This window comes from Dipodomys merriami, unplaced genomic scaffold (genome assembly GCF_024711535.1).
Source record: "Dipodomys merriami isolate MVZ:Mamm:240054 unplaced genomic scaffold, mDipMer1.0.p SCAF_71, whole genome shotgun sequence".
Lineage (NCBI taxonomy): Eukaryota > Metazoa > Chordata > Mammalia > Rodentia > Heteromyidae > Dipodomys > Dipodomys merriami.
In genome coordinates this window covers 4,890,092-4,905,119 of record NW_027206302.1, presented here as the reverse complement: position 1 = coordinate 4,905,119, position 15,028 = coordinate 4,890,092, and the positions used below count along the sequence as shown (strand labels likewise).

Below are 15,028 nucleotides of genomic sequence, written 5' to 3'. Positions count from 1 at the left end.
TCCATCTTGCACTTTTCTTCCCCTCCTCCCTCCATGAAGGAAAGCTTTATAGAGACATGGCTGACAAGTGAACCCTGAAGTTCAACTCCTTGTGTCCGAGTGATGGTGCCACTTCCCTGTTGTATCTTCTGCTCTCTCTATGCCTCAGTTTCCTCATGTACAACAGGCAGATGACATTAGCTCCTGGGTACAGGGCTGGTGTGAGGAGTAAAGGGCTGAGTACAGACAGTGAACATGCTTGAAACTTCCACTGGGGACCCCCAAGCTCCAGCAATTACTGCCCAGGGGCTATTTCTCCTATAAGGAACATCTTGAGGGCTGGAAATACACAGACAAGCCCCAAGTCTCTCCCTAAGTACCTGAGGCCCCCTCTCTCTGACCCACACAGCCCTGGAGACCAGGTCCTGGACAGACAGCCCTGGCAGGCAGGAGGGGGGAAGGGAACGCAGTGGGGGGGTGGCCCAAAGGTCACATGGGGCCGGCCATCCTGCAGAGCAATCATGTACAGAGATGGCCCAAGCCAGGCTCCGGCAGAAAGCCAGCGAGAGCCAGCGCCGCCCCCCCCCAGGCCCAAACAATGATATATATTTTCAATTTTCTCAAAGATTATATATTTTTTCTGCCAGACGTTCATCTTGTGCGTTTTTTGACCAGGATAAACTGAAAAATAATAGAATCCAGATAGGAAAGATATATTCATTGGCCCTATGCAGACTGTGGTGCCGACCGAGCTCTCTCTTGGGGGGTGGAGGAGGCAGCGACTGAACAGTGGTCAGGCTGAAGCAGGATGAGGCGCTGTGCCAACTGTGCCCCCAGACCTCAGCCACTGAAGCCCCAACTGGGCTCCCCCCAGCCTGGTGGTATGAGAATTGCCCTGCTGGCACCTTGACTGACTCCTTCCCCTCATGAAGAATGCAAAATGTTGATAGTCCTGCAAAGGGCAGATGGGCAGTTAAAAGGAGCTACCTGTGGAAGCTTCGTAAGCTGTGACCCCCCACCCATGCAAGGCCTCATCTGCACTGAAAGGCCTGGTCCTCCACCCATATTCCAGGGGTCTGGGCCCCACAGCTGGGCCTATCAGGCCAACCTTCTTATTACTTTCACAGTTTCCGCTGGGCGCTATTAGCCCATGCCTGTCATTCTAGCTACTCAGGAGGCTGAGATCTGAGAATCAAGGTTCAAAGCCAGCCCAGGCAGGAAAATCTGTGAGATTCTTACTTTCAATTAACCACCAAAAATCTGGACTTGGAGCTGTGGCTCAAGTGGTAGAATACAAGCCTTGAGTGAAAAGGCTAAGGGACAACACCTAGGCCTTGAGTCCAAGCCTCAGTGCTGGAACCCTCAGATTTCATTCCACAGCACCAGCACCCCATCTACTACGTAGGAAGGCCACCAGGATGACCGTCTAGTTCTAGAAACAGGATGGGGCTCTAGTTCTGAAAGACCATCAAAGAAGATAAGCTGGAGGCTCAAGTGATGAGTGCCTGCTTACCAAGCATAAGACCTTGAGTTCAACCTTCAGAGAGCATGTTCTCAGTTATCTATATTAGAATCCACTTTTTTGTCAGTCATGGGGCTTGAACTCAGAGCACTGGTCACTGACCCTGAGCTCTTTCTTTATGTAAGGCTCGCACTCTACCACTTTGAGTCACAGCTCCATCTCCAGTTCCCTTGTAGTTAATTGGAGATAAGAGTCTTACAGACTTTCCTTCCCAGGCTGGCTTTGAACCTTGATTCTCAGATCTCAGCCTCCTGAGTAACTCAGATTACAGGAGTGAGCCACCAGCACCCAAGTAGAACCCACTCTTTTAACAGTCCTTCCTAATGTCTAACTCAACTCCATGCTGCAACATACTTGGTTATTCTTATTGTGGTTCTGGTAGGGTTTAAGCCTAGTTGACTAGAACTATCATTTTCTGACCAACAAAAATCTTCCTTTTCCAATGTTCTTTTCATGCAAAGCAGGCTGCTTGGTGAATAAAAAAATATATATTGGAATTTGAAGTTCAAGTACCAACACAGTAACTTACTTGTGTGATCTTGGATAAGTTAACTAACTTCTAGGAGCCCCAATCTCTGTGGGGCTGGGAATCCAGCACTGCCTGCTCAGTGGCTGCTATGAGGAGACACTGGAGCCCTGAAACCCTATAGCACTTCCAGCTCTCACCCGAACCTCACACCCCAAGCTACAACCTCCCTGCCCAGGGTGAGGCTGTAGCTCTCAGGAGATGGATGATTTGGAGGGAAGAGAGGAGCAGCTCTCTCCCTGCTGCCCCTAGTAATTGGTGGTAATCCTGCCTATCGCCTCGCTCCCAGCTGCGGGACTCGGTGGCCTCATCATCCGTCATTAGCCTGGGCTCTTCTGGCGGCTCAATTGTAGAACATGATTTTAATAACCCTGGCAGGAGGGGATCATTCTTCTTTTGTCACTTAACTCTGATCCTGTTGGAGAGAGAGAGAGAGAGAGAGAGAGAGAGAGAGAGACGGAGATGCAAGAAGAGAGAACCATGGCGGACAGAGCAGCAAAGGCAGGCAGTAAAAGGGGGAGCTGGGGGCAGAATCAGGAGAGCAGGGCAGAGACAGCGAGGAGCAGCTTTGGAAGGAAGAGGAAGGTAGCAGGGGTGAAGGAGAGGGGAGAATGGAGAGGGGGAAGGAAGGGAGAGAAGGAGAAAGGAGGGAAGAGGAAGAGGGGAGGAAGAGGAAGAGAAGAGAAGAGGAAGACAGGAGATGGGAGAGGGGGAGTAGGAGAGGAGGGAAGGGGAGGGCAGGGAGAGGAAGGACAGAAGAAGGAAAAGAGGAAGGGGGAGGATGAAAGACCTAAGGGAGAAGCAGAATGGCAACCTACAGCCAAGATAGCCTGGGGCCTGGGGCATGTGGTTCCCACACAGCTCCTTCTTCTTAACCTTACCCCCACCCCCCTCCATAGCCCACATGGGCCAGACAGGTGAACACACACGGACCCCATCAGGCTGGCCCAAGCTGCCGCCTCAAGCTGTCACTCCTGGTTCAGCTTACAGCTGTACATGGAAAGACAAAGTACCAGACACTGGGATGAAGAAGGTTGAACAAGGGTCCCAGATTTGGGATAATTATAGCAATTGCTCCAAGGTGTGTCAACAGCCCTGCACAAAGGTGACAACACATGTGTGAGAGAGATAGACATAGGCCACGGGCCAGCTCTGCCACATGCTAGGCTAGCTAAATGGCTTTGCTGGTCGTCCCTGACCTCAGTTTCTCATTAGCTCCTCCGTGAGCTGCTGGTGTACAACACATAGAACTGAAATGCTCCGCTACAGAGAACAAGCTGGGCAGCCAAGAGGCCTCTCAGGAGAATAAGGAGCTGGGGAGAGAGAGATGCCATGAAGTAGTGTCCATACTTTTCAGCCCTCAGAGTTATCTTATCTCACTAGATAGCAGGGAGTCGCCACTAGAGGATAGGGTTTGTGGGACCCTCCAAGGTTGCAGCCCAGCCCCCAACAGGACCAGAGAATTATAATCAAGTTCCAAGGCCTGCAAAGCTGGGGGCACAGTGCCACCTGCTGGCCATAGGGGAGATCAACAAGAACTCTGATCGGGAGAGTAGATGGGTGCTTCTCCACCCCTCAAAAAGACCAGCTTAAGGGCTACTCCCCCAGAGAAACCTGCACCCCAGTTACCGGATTGGTTTCCTGTGTCCTTCTCTTTGTTTAAGAGCCCAGTAGAATGTCTGGAACAGGCCCAAGAAAAGGCTAGTGAGTGATAGCAATGGTATCTCTACTGTCTAAGGCTACACATTTCCCTCCCAGCCCCAAAGATGGGGCTCAGCACTGGAAAAGGAACAGTTCAGATGGACTTAAGGCCTTGGGGCACCAGGGAGTCACCCAGTTCTTAACACCAGGATCTAAAGTTGTGGAAATAGAATGTAGGGATGTGGTGATCATGCCAAACACAAACACAGCAGCACAGGTCTATAGGTAAGAAAGCTGTGGTACTGATGGAGGCTCAGCAGGTAAAAGGAACCCCATCATGACTGCAAGTAATGCAGAGGTTCACTTCCTGCCTTATGATTGGGGATATTCTCAACTGTCTGATGACTAAATTTTCATCGTCTCTCTGGCCATTGGTGTTTCCCCATCTGTGAAATGGGTGTGAAGAGATGAGATGGGGCCCAGGTCATGTGTCCTGGGCCCAGGGCTCATAGGCTCATTTCTGCTTGCTCACATCCAGGAGGAAGCTCTGCAGCTCTGAGACCTGAGATAATTCCTCTTTCCCAGGATGGCAAGCCAGCAACAAGCTCAGAACCTGGGCAGGGAATGAGGCTGGTCACAAGAGGGATATGACATCCATCAGATCTGGGGTTTAAGCAGGAGTACAGAGCCACCAACCAGCATAGCTTCAAGTCAGAAGCTCAGGCTCGTGGTCTCTAGACCATGGATTATGATGTCTGTGGCCTAGGTATGTGGCTACGGCTACCCTAGAACCTGGGAGAGCTTCCAGGACCAGCCTGACAGTCAAGCCTGTGGCCAGTTAAAGCCTCCATCCTCCAGTTCATATCCTAGTAGAAAGCCTTGGACTTATGAACTAGGATCAGAGCTCCTAGACTTACCCAAAGGTTTCCATTTGTGGAGGGCTCTGCTAGACACCTTACATGCCCCCCAACTCTGGGGCAGCCTCCATAGATCCGTGACTCCTCCCACAGAGGTGCTCATTTCTTGCCATTCCCTGGAAGCATCTCCAAACCAGAGCATGGTTTGTGACATGGGGACTTGCCATCAGAACATTCCCAAAGGGTGTGACCACCAGCACTTCTAGTACCTGGGATCATAGTTATTTCCTTCTCCAGCTGACCAGAAAATGTGTCCCATGTCATATGTCCTAGTCCCATCCAGTCAGTGTCCAAGTCCTCTACCACTTACACCACACCCAGCTCTGATTGCCCTCCCACATACCTCAAGTCTGCCCTGTGAACAGAGCCTTTTAACCTTGTACATTCCTTCAGCACCAAGGTCAGCTCCAGCACTCTGGCCCCCTCTCCCAGGCCTACCAGGTCCCTGCATCCTGTTAGGTCACCCTGGCCGCACACTTGTATGGTAAAGACTCTGTGCACAGCAGGATGAGGATTCCCTGCCAATGAACACAGCACTTCAACAAGGTACCCCCAACATCATACTGGGTTTGGGGGTGCCCCACTATATGTAACCACTGCTGTCAAGAGTTAGGCTCAAGGGTCCTAGTCCTAGCATCTGGCCCCAGTCCCCCTTCTCATTTCTCTGTGTGTGAGTTTCAGGCCTAATTTGCCCTCAGAGGCCTTCCTGGCTCTCCTGGACCCTGTGGTTTGAGTGGCTCAGGTACCTGTTCCACTTTCTGATCTATAAGAAGCATTTATAAAAGACTAGAGAAAGGAGGAAGGAAAAGCCAGGGTCATTCTCAGCCTCACACCTGACTCAGGTAACCCTGTGAGAGACACCATGTTTCCCTGTCCCCAGCTCCTGCCTGGCAGGCCCAGCATTCCAGGATCCCTGTCTCTCCTAAGAGTGGTAATGGCTCCCAGCACTTCCTCCAATGTGGCTTCACCTTTGTCTCTTGCTGGCTTCTCGGCCTCTTCCATTTCCAGTGTCACCAATTCCCTGCACTAAGTTCCCTCTATTTAGACACTCTGAGTGCTTTTCAATCTTATGCTGGCCCTTCCCTCTCTAGGACTGATCTGCGCACAATCCTCGTTTGCTATTTCTCTCACAAAAGCACCTGAAAGAGAAAGCTGAAAGGTCGATCAGAAAAGTTCTCTTGCCTCCCTCCACACTCGCTCACACACATGCACACACACTTCCTAAGGACAATCCAAGCCTTGGAAACACACATGGTCTTAGCCCTTCCATAGAAAAGGAACATCTCAGTCCTGGGCTGGGTTCTGATCCTGGCCCAGCCATTTCCTTGTTGTGCACCTGAGGTCAGTTACTTGTGCTCTTATTCATCTATAAAATGGGTATATCACTAGTAGCTATTTCACAGATTGTTTGCAGAGGCCTTCTGGACTCTCTACTTTATGGCTAACAAAAGGCATTGTGGAAAACTCCAAACAGAATTTAACAGAAGTGCTCTGAGCAACTCTGTTAACTTGGCTTACAATTCTCTGAGCAGGTTCCAGGGCTGGAATCCTCATGTTACACACCCTGCCCCATCCAGCCCTCACAGACTTTCCTTCCTGTTCAGACCCTCTCTGACCCTCATCTCTTTTGCTTCTTTCCTGTGTCCCATTCTGAAGTGCCCAACCTCTACCCTGGAGAACGTCTCTGGTTATTTTGTTCCCCAAACATCACCCTCTGGGAAGCCTGCCTCCTTAAGGGTCTCCTCCAAAGGGACTCCTGACATCCTGCTGGGTCTCTCAAAGCACCCCCTGCCTGGCCCATCCTCCAGTCAGAGCAGTCACAAGGCTGGATTCCTGGATCCCCATCCACCAGGACACCTTGAAGAATGTGCAGCAATGGGGAGCAATTGCAAGCTCTAAGACATGGTAGTGAACACAGCTGTCTGACAGCCCCACTGACTGAGGCCCCAGGAGGGCTGAAGGCCACAGGATGGGAGGGGCAACCCAACGCCCATACTTCTTTATCCCCTGTCATCAGGAGCTCTGCACTTCTCTCTCCCCACACTCCCATCCCAGGAGGAGGTCAGCACCTGCAGCCTCTGACTCCCCCACTTCCTGCTCAGAAACAGCACAGCACTCCTATAGATCATCTACTCTTCCCAAAAGGCTTTTTCTCCATCTTTATCCACCTTGACTTTCCCCCTCACATTCTGTGTGTGCATGCACACACACGAACACACTGGGACTGCAGCTTAAACTCAGAGCTAAGATGTTGTCCCTTAGCTTTTTCATTCACGACTGGTGCTCTACCACTTAAGCCACAGCTCCACTCCTGGTTTTTTAGTGGTTAATTGGAGATAAGAGTCTCACAGATTTTCCTGCCTGGGCCGGCTTCAAACCATAATCCCCAGATCTCAGCCTCCTCAATAGTTAAGATGACAGACGTGAGCCACCAATGCCCAGCTTCCTCAGATTCTATGGAATTCATTTACAAATGTACTGACTAAGCCCCAGAAGGAACCACAACTGGTCATGGGTTCCCTGGTCCATCAGCTGCAGAGCTGGGACTCAACCAGACACTTGGAGACCTGTGAGGGGGTGATGGGCATACCCAGGTTTTCCCAGAGCTTCTCATCATTACCCCACATGTCCTTGGGTGACCATGCAGTTGTTGTAGATTTGAAACCTGTTTCTACTGCATCTTTTTCCCAAAAGGACATGAGATGGCTTTAGCACAAGAAAGATCAATTTACTCAACAAATTCTTATTGCTCAAGAAAGAAAGCAGCAGTCTCAAAGATACTGATTGATCCTGAAATGGGAATTTGAGCTTCCTGGAAGCCAAGACAAAAAAGAAAACAAACACTAAAACCTGACTTACTTACTATCAGCAAAGAGGAAGCAGATTAGTTCCTCCAAATATTTCCAGGAACTAATTTACATAAATTAGTAAGCTGGTTGACTGGAGGAGCAGATGGAGACTTTCAACATAAGCCAAGGAAGTAGTATCAGGCAATCGTAGAGGCCTGTGGATCACCTGCTGACCAGAGTCCAGAAAAAAGTGGAATTTCCCCATTTCTTAGCTTAGCTGGACCTGTTCTTTTGAGCGTAGAAGTCTATAATTGGTTTCTTACAGGTCTTAAAGAGGTGCAGGTTAATCTGGGCACTTGTGGCTCAAGCTTGTAATCCTATGTACTCAGGAGGCTGACATCTGAGGACTGAAAGTTCAAAGCCAGACTGGGCAGGAAAGTCTGTGAGACTCTTATCTCCAATTAACCACCCAAAAAAGCCAGAAGTGGAGCTGAAGCTCCACTTGTAGAGCACTAACCTTAAGTACAAAAGTTCAAGTGGATGGGATAGGTGAGCTAGAAGATAGATCTGAAGAACAGCACAGAAGCCGGGAACTGATGGCTCATGCCTGTAATCCTAATTGTTCAGGAGGCTAGGATCTGAGTGTCACAGTTCAAAAGACAATCTGAACAGACAAATCCTTGAACTTTCCAATTTAGCCAGCACAAAGCTAGAAGTGGAGGCATGGCTCAAGTGGCAGAGCACAGCAGTGAAGCTGAGAGACAGTTCAAGGCCCAGATTCAATCCCCACAACACAGATTTCCAAACAAACAAAAGCAAACAGAAGACATGAAAGACAGGTTAGAAATTAGGAGGCTGCAAAAAGAGGACAAAGAAGGCTGGGAAGATGGCTCAGTGGTAGAGCGCTTGCCTTGCATGCATGAGGCCCTGGGTTCGATTCCTCAGCACCACATAAGCAGAAAAAATTTTTAAAAAGCCAGAAGTGGCACTGTGGCTCAAGTGGTAGAGTGCTAGCCTTGAGCTGAAGAGCTGAGGGACAGCGCCCAGGTCCAGAGTTCAGGCCCCACGACCAGACCCAAAAAAAAAAAAAAAAAGGACAAAGAGAAAGAGTAGTGATGTGTGTGCAGACAATAGCTGAGAACTCTCCAGAACTGATGAAAAGCAGGACTTCACAGATATGGGTCTATCTATCTATAATAGATATATACCAAACAAGACAAATAAAACTAGTCACTGTGGTGTCTCTGGTGAAACACCAAAGATCTTAAAAGCAGCTTTTCCAGGAGAACATGCCCCCTACAAAGGAAGGATAATTAGACAACACGCCTCTCAAAGCAGCTGGGGAGAGCAAATGACAGGGAGTAGCTTCAAAGCTCTCAGCATAAAGGACTGGCAACCTGAAATTGTGAACTTAGAAAGCTATCTTGCAAGGCTCGGGGTGAAATGGAGATACCTGAATTTTTTTCCCTAGATAAAAACAACCAAAAAGGGCTTATCCACAGCATATCTTTACAATTGGAAACTCTGGAGAATTTGTTATAAGAAGAAGGGAAATTATCCCAGAGGGAAGGATAGACAGGTGAGAGAATGGGGAGCAAAGAAACTGATAAACATGTAGAGAGATCTACACAGATACCGCTCAAGACAGTGACAACCTGTGGAAATAGAATGGGAAAAACTAAAATGCTGTGCCAGAAAAATAAAAAAAAAGAATGCAAATCTGTAGAAGATTAAAGGTGGGGGGTTAAAAAGTCCTTGTATTTGGGAGAAAGGGCTCAAAATACAAGTAGCCATAGCAACCTGCATTAGGCATGCAGGTTTATGATCCCAGAGGAAAACAGTGTTAGAGCCAGGCACCCAGTGGCTCACATCTTTAATCTTACCTACTCAGGAGGCTGAGATCTGAGGATGGAGGTTTAAAGCCAGCCTGAGCAGAAAAGTCTGTTAAATTCTAATCTTCAATTAACCAGGCCAAAAAAAAAACTGGAAGTGGAGCTGAGGCTCAAGCAGTAGAACACTAGCCTTGAGCACAGAAGCTCAGAGACTGTGCCCGGGTCCTGAGTTCAGTCCCTAGTGCCAGCACAAAAGAAGAAAAAGGAAAGGGAAAGATGGGGTCAGCATTAAATAGCCTGTCCCTGAAATGCCCTGTTTCCTCCCCCAAGCCTCTGTGCCAAGTCAAAGGGACAGGGCAAGCAGCTGAGGTGAGGCCCTTGCCGGGCCAGTGACTACCTCCCATGCACACTGGGAACTGGGGCAGATCAGTGTTGTTTAGCTAGAAGAAAACTTGCTTCCTTCTGCCCTCAGTACTCCTGGGAATGCTGGTCCTGAGAGGACAAAGCAAACTAAACTAAGGATGCCACTGCTTACTAGTCTAACTTATAAAGCCCTCTCCCTGCACTTAGCAATGTGAGCAAAGCACCATGAAAGACAATGAATGCAGGTGCTGCCACCAACAAGCTAACAGGGGACCTTGAGAGACTGTGGGATTAGGCACTGCCACAGCCTTTTGGCTGGGTTTTCTGTCTAGCCAGCCACCACTGGACATTTGGTGCTTAGCAATTTTTTTTTTCCAGAGCTAAGGACCAAACTCAGGGCCTTGCACTCGCCAGGAAAGCTCTCTTCCGCTGAGCTAAATCCCCAGCCCCGATGCTTAGCAATTTATCTCCTCTGGTTGCTTTCCTGTTGTATTTTGTAAACCTTAAACCTTGCAAGTGGCTTCCAGGTGTTTTCTATGGTTTCTCTGAGATGTGTCCCACTCCCTAGAGGTGAGACTAAAAAAAGCAAGCACTTGAACTCTAGATGTAGGGCATGTATCCAGGTACCTATGGCTCACGCTTATAATCCTAGCCATTCAGGAAGCTGAGATCTCTGGAGGATCACAGTCCCATTCAGCCTTGGGAGGAAAAAGATCAAAAGACCTCCATTTTAACAGAAAGAAGCTGGATGTGGTGGTATACATCTGTCATCTCAGCTATCAGAAAGCTTAAATATTAAAGGAAGATCTTGGTCTAGTTTGCCTTAGCAAATAGCAAGATCCCAGTTCAAAGCCAGCATGAGCAAGAAAGTCTGTGAGACTCTTATCTCCAACAAAGCACCAAAAAGCCAGAAGTAGAGCTATGGCTCAAGTGGTAGAATGCTAGACTTGAGCACAAAAACTGAGGGAGATCACCTAGGCCCTGAGTTCAAGCCCCAGCACTAGCACACACACACATACACAGTGCAAAACAGAATAGAGGAATGCATGGCTCAAGTGGTAGAGAGCCTGCAGGCCCTGAGTTCAAGCCCCAGCACTAGCACACACACACACACACACACACACACACACACACACACACACACACACACACACACACACACACAGTGCAAAACAGAATAGAGGAATGCATGGCTCAAGTGGTAGAGAGCCTGCCTAGCAAATGTGAAGACTTAAGTTCAACCCCAGTGCCACATAACAACAATAATAATAACAACAACAATAGACATCTATATTCCAAAATTAGTGAAATAGGAATAGAAAATAAGGAAATTGACAAAAAAAATGTGTATGTGTGTATATAACAAAATACCTCAATAGTCACAATACACTTAAAAATTCGAAATCCCAAACCAGGCACTGGTGGCTCACGCCTGTAATCCTAGCTACTAAAGAGGCCAAGATTTGAGGATTACAATTCAAAGCCAGCCTGGGCAGGAAAGTCCATGAGACTCTTATGTCCAATAAACCACCAGAAAACCAGAAGTGGCGCTGTGGCTCAAGTGGTAAAGCACTAACCTTGAGCTGAAGAGCTGAGGGATAGCACCCAAGCCCAGAATTCAAGCCCCACAACAAGAAATCAAACTATCTCTATTTGCAGATGGCATGATTTTATACCTGAAGGATCAAAAAAAAAAAAAAAAAAAAAACAACTCTATACCCAAGCTCCTAAAGCTGATCAACCACTTTGGCAAAGAAGCAGGATACAAAATTAACCCACAAAAATTAGTAGCCTTTCTGTATGTCAACAATATACAAGCAGAAAGGGAAATCATGAGAACAAATCCATTGGCAATAGCCTCAAGATAATAAAATAAAATACCTAGGAGTTAATCTACCCAAAGATGTAAACGATCTTTACAGCAAAAAATAAATCTAAAGAAAGAAGTCAGATAGGATACCAGGAAATGGAAAGATCTTCCATGTTCATGGATAGGTAGAATCAATATTGTAAAAATGGCCATACTGCCAAAAATGATATACAAATTCAATGCAATTCCCTAAAAATCCTATGTTCTTTACCAAGATAAAGAAAACAACCCAAAAATTCATATGGAACAACATAAAACCTAGAATAGCCAAAGCAATTCTCAGCAACAAAAAAAAGCAATGTAGGTAATTACACAATGCCAGACCTCAAACTCTACTACAGAGCCATAATAACAAAAACATCTTGGTATTGGCCAAAAAATAGAACCAAAGATCAATGGAATAGAAGACCCAGAAATAAAACCATACATTTACAGTTATCTGATATTTGGTAAGGGAACCAGACATACAGTGGGGGAAAAAATAGCTTCTTCAATAATATGCAGAAAACTAAAAGTAGATCTCTGTCATCATGCACTAATATCAATCAAAGTGAATCAAAGATCGCAACATCAGACCCAAAACTTTGAAATTACTGCAAGAGAGAATAGGAGAAACATTAGACCTTATGTGTATAGGTAGAAACTTCCTGAGTAGAGTCCCAGGGGCACAACGGATAGGAGGGAGACTTGACAAGTGGGACTACAACAAAATAAACCAGTTCTGCATGGTGAGGACATAGATACTAAACTAGAAAAACAGCCAACTAACTGGGAAAAGATCTTTTATTAGCAATATACAGACAAAGGCCTAATATCATATATATATATATATATATATATAGTATTATGTATGTATGTATGTATGTATGTATCTCAAGAAACTAACCCCTCACAAAGTAATAAACCAATCACTAAATGGGCAAAGGAGCTAAGAAAAGACTCTTCAGAAGAGGTAAGCATGGTAAAGAAACACATGAGGAAATGCTCATCATCCCTGGCCATCAAAACAACTCTGATATTCTATCTGAGATTGGCTAACATTGTGAATTCAAACATCAAATGTTGGCAAGGATGGGGGGCGGGGAGGAAAGAACCCTACTGCACTGTTGGTAGTAATGTGAACCAGTACAACCACTCTGGACAGCAGTCTGGAGGTGCCTTTAAAAATTAAACATAACCCATTGGGGGGGAGAGGGGAGGCTGGGAAGGGAGGTGAAGGGTAAACAAAGGAGGAGGCTGCAATGCTTGGTAAGAAATGTATGCATTATCCTGCCAATGTAATTGTAACCCCTCTGTACAGTATGCTCTCAAATAAAATAAAATAAAATTAAAAAAAAATTAAACATAACCCTTCCCTACGACCCAGCCATGCCACTCCTGGGAATCTACTCTGAACATCATGAGCCAGGATATAAGGACACCTGCACATCCATGTTCATTGCCACACTATTCACAGCCTAGATGCCCCACAATAGATGAGTAGATACAAAAAATGAGATACCCATATACACTGGAATTTTACACTGCCATTAGAAAGAATAAAATAATGTCATTTGCAGGGAAATGGATGGAACTAGAACAAATCACATTAAGTGAGGTAAGCCAGGCTCAGAGACACAAATGGCACATGTTCTCTCTGATATGCAGAAATTACATCAAAATGCATTGGGAGATGATAAATTATACAGGATTCTGGATACTGACAGTGAGACCAAAAGAGGATACTCTTAGAGAAAAACACAAAGGCACAATGCCTAAAATAATATACATAGCAAAATGAACTCCAAGATATGAAAAAAAAAAGACTTTTTATTTTTTCCTCCTTTTTTTTTTAGTTTTTAGTTTTTGATTCTTCTGTCTTCTTTACTTTAGGTATGGTATATTCAAGAATAGATCTGCAGAAGGGTTAGGGGGAGACTACAGAATTCAAGGGAAAAAGGGTAGAAAAATACAGCAGTGTTGCTTACTAGACATTGATGAAAGTGAACTATACAATTTGTGGGTGGAGATGTGAGGGAGGGACTAAGAAAGAATGAGAGAACAGAAAACATTGTACAAAAGGAAATGTACTTATGATGCCTGACTCATGTTAATTGTAATCCCTCTGCATATCACCTCTATAGTAACAATAAAGTAAATTAATAACAAATAAATAAATAAATAAATAAATAAATGGGACTCTTCAAAAATTCTGAATCTTAGCACTTGGGAATGTGAGTCAGAAGGATCACAAGTTCAATGCCAGCCTGGACTACAAAGCAAGATCTTGTTCAAGACAGAGAAAGAGAAAATGGTGATCCTCAGAGGCTGGAAAGGATACAAGGGAGGGAGATAGAGAAAAGATGCTAATGGATACAATATTTGTTGATAAAGTTAACAATGTATTATTTATTCCAAAATACTCAGAATGGTGAATTTTGGGATGTTCTGAATACACACACACTATACACACATGCACACACACAAAGTATTGTGTCAATAAATATTCTAATTACTCTGATTTTATCATTACACATTCTATGCACATATAAAACCATCATTCTGAATCCATAAATATATAAAATTGTTACATCAATTAAAAATAAATTTAAAACTGAGATGGAGCCAAAGTAGCACTCCTCACAAAATACAGCCTGGAAAGTTTAGCCAAAAACTTGATAACATAACCCCTCAATGTAAGAAGTTACAAAATCTTTTTTAAAAAGGACAACCCGGAGCTGGGAAGGTGGCTCAGTGGTAGAGCGCTTGCCTTGCATGCCTGAGGCCCTGGGTTTGATTCCTCAGCACCACATAAGAAAAAAGCCGGAAGTGGCACTGTGGCTCAAGTGGTAGAGCGCTAGCCTTGAGCTGAAGAGCTGAGGGACAGCACCCAGGCCCAGAGTTCAGGCCCCATGACCGGACCCAAAAAAAAAAAGGACAAACCCCCAGAGGCTGGGAATGTGGCTCAGTGGTAGAGTGCTTACCTAGCCCTGGGTTCAATTCCTCAGTACCACATAAACAGCATAAGCCAGAAGTAGAGCTATGACTCCAGTGTTAGAGTGCTAGCCTTGAGCAAAAGAAGCTCAGGCCCTGAGTTCAAGCTCCAAAAATGGCAAAAAAAAAAAAAAGAACAAACCCACAGGAAGTAATTTCTGAGAGAAGAATTTTAAGTCAAAGTAAAGAAGAAAAACAAACATACTCAAAAATTGGTTTCTTGGATGGGAACAAAAACTAACAGAAAAAAAACCTCTGGCAGGACTGATTTTTAAAAAATCAGAGATGTCGCCAAAAAAATGTTATTAAAAATAAAAAAGAGATGTACTTACAGATCCAGAAGAGATTGGAATGATAGAAAGTAATACTGTGGACAGCTCCATTCCAAATTACACTGCCGCATAAGAAGAACAGAAAAGAAGAGCAGCCCAGCCTGGCCCATGAGGACAGCATAACCTTCATTCCAACTCTGACAAACAGAGAAGAAGGAAAATTACAGGCTGATTTCATTTGAGAGCCTAGACACAAAAGTACTAAACAAAGCAATAACAATCTGAAGCAATGGTCAATGGAAATGGTAAGATAATGTGGCTAAGTTGGGTGTATCCAGCCTACA

The 15,028-nt window shown here is 45.7% G+C and overlaps 1 long non-coding RNA gene across 1 annotated transcript in view; it reads right to left on the bottom strand.

Annotated features, from left to right (window-relative positions):
* The window catches only part of LOC138818052 (uncharacterized), a 56,735-nt gene extending 41,857 nt beyond the window's left edge, over positions 1-14,878 (bottom strand). The window contains exon 1 of the long non-coding RNA XR_011368955.1: positions 14,745-14,878. This is a non-coding gene — a long non-coding RNA (uncharacterized lncRNA). The remainder of the gene's footprint in view (positions 1-14,744) is intronic.
* Positions 14,879-15,028: the final 150 nt, after the last annotated feature.